The 1,924-nt window shown below is 72.0% G+C and overlaps 1 long non-coding RNA gene across 1 annotated transcript; it reads left to right on the top strand.

Annotated features, from left to right (window-relative positions):
• The first annotated feature begins 606 nt into the window (after window positions 1–606).
• On the top strand, window positions 607–1,924 carry LOC146599171 (uncharacterized). The gene is made up of 4 exons (XR_014895092.1): window positions 607–925; window positions 1,014–1,060; window positions 1,414–1,465; window positions 1,903–1,924. It is a non-coding gene; the product is annotated as an uncharacterized LOC146599171 (long non-coding RNA).

Genomic DNA, 1,924 nt, shown 5'->3' with positions numbered 1-1,924 from the left:
CCCCCGCCGCCGGGGGACACTCACGTGTCGCCGTCCTCGGTGAGGAAGCCGAGGACGTGGTGGAGCCAGGCCTCGGCGTCGACGGCGGCCGCCGCCGGCGGCTCCTCCTCGGGGGGGTCGGCGAGGCGCACGGCGCCCACGGCGGCCGTGACGTGGCCCAAGGCCGAGTCCGGGCGCTCGGGGCCGGGGCTGGCGGGGCCGGGGCTGGCGAGGGGCAGCGGCCCCAGCTGCCCCTCGCCCAGCGAGCCCAGGCCGCTGTCGCACCAGTCATCGCTTTCGGACCGCTTGGGCTCGCCGAACGCCGCCGGCTCCACGGCCGCCATGTCGGGGGCCGCCACGTTACCGGCCGCGCCTCAGGCCCGGGCCGCCATGGCGCCCCGACCCCCCCCGGCCGCCCGCCGTGACCGGGAAATCCCCGCCGGGCCCGGGCAATGGCGGCCGCGCGCGGGGCATGCCGGGACGCGTAGTCCGCCCGCCCGCCCGCTTCCGGCACTGCGGGGGGGGGGAGGAAAGACGCCGCGGGGCCTGCCGGGAACGCCGGGGCGGGCGCGGGGCACGACGGGATCTATGGTACGGGCGGGGCGCGGGGCACGCCGGGAGCGGCTGTAGCGGCGGTATTGGCGCTGAGCGCGGGGCATTCTGGGATATATGGAACAGCAGGAGGGGGCGTGGCGCGGGGCATGCCGGGAACCGTGGTCCCTCTCTTGCTAGGCGGCGCAAGGCATGTTGGGAGGTGTGGCCTCGCTAGCCGCCGTCGGCGCCCACCCGCGGCGCGAGGCACGCCGGGAAGCGCGGCTTTCCCTTGCCTAGCGCCACTATCCCGCGGCGCGAGGCACGCCGGGAGGAGGGGCGGCGTCCCGCGGGGCACGCCGGGAGGCGTCCGGGCGGCGGGGGAGCAGCCCCGCGCCCATGGCCGAGCAGGACGGTAACGAGCGCGGAGCGGGAGGGGGCAGGGCCTGCGGGCCCGGGGCGGCTCCCCGCTGCCCCCTGACTCCTTCCTTCTTCTCCTTCAGCTCCCGGTGCCCGCGGGGTCGAGGCCGAGCGGGGCGCGGAGTCGCCGGTGGGTGTCACCGGGCCCGGTTGGCGCCCGGCCCCCGTGGGCCTCGGTTGGCCTCTTCCACCCCACACACACAGTCCCCCCGGTCCCAAGCACGTCCCGTCCCCGCCGGAGGAAGGGGAGTCCCGGTGCCGGTTGTCCCCCCGCGCGGGGGGGGGTCTCAGTTCCTCTGTCCCAGTTCCCCACCCTGCCCCGGGGACGGTCCCTGCCCAAAACCCGGGGCTGTCGCCGCCCGTCCTGCTCCGTGAGGGATGCAGACACCCCCCTCCCCCGATATCACCCCATTCACAACCTAGCGCCCCCCCCAACCACCCTTAACGAAGCCCGTTAACCGCCCTCGGTCCCGTCTCTTCCAGGCCTCCGATTCCGACGCCGATTCCGACGCCGGTGCTTCGGGCGAGTCCGAAAGTAGGTTCGCCAGCRCGGCCCCTCTCGGGGTCACCCGGCAGCTCTGGAAACGGCCGTTACCGCGAGCGTCCTGTCCCTTAGCCCTCGCGGCGGTGCGGTAGCTTCGCCGAGGGCTCGTCGTCCCTGCCCATCTGTGCCCCGTTTGCTGGAGCTGCGCGAGTTTTGAGCTTTTTCCACTGTTTTTTATTTTTTTACTCGTTTCCACCCAGGATTATGTGTTTTTCGCATGGGGGAGCCGGGGCGATACCTGTGCTCTCACCCCAGTCGTGGCGCAGAGCAACCACCTCCGGTCTCAGGGCCCTTTACGTGGGGGGAATTTTTGCCACTTCTTAAAAAAAGAAAAACATTGGGGATAAGACACTGGTATTCTGGATTCTGGGCGTTTGGCTGGAGGCCCGCGTCCTTCAGAATGACCTAAAGCTCCTCCTCTTGCGCAGTGGAGTTCCTCCGAAACCTCCT

Source organism: Rhea americana, unplaced genomic scaffold, assembly GCF_003343005.1.
Source record: "Rhea americana isolate MKP2758 unplaced genomic scaffold, rheAme1 scaffold_1442, whole genome shotgun sequence".
Lineage (NCBI taxonomy): Eukaryota > Metazoa > Chordata > Aves > Rheiformes > Rheidae > Rhea > Rhea americana.
Note: the sequence above shows the minus strand (reverse complement) of the source record. Positions and strands in the feature narration are given on the sequence as shown.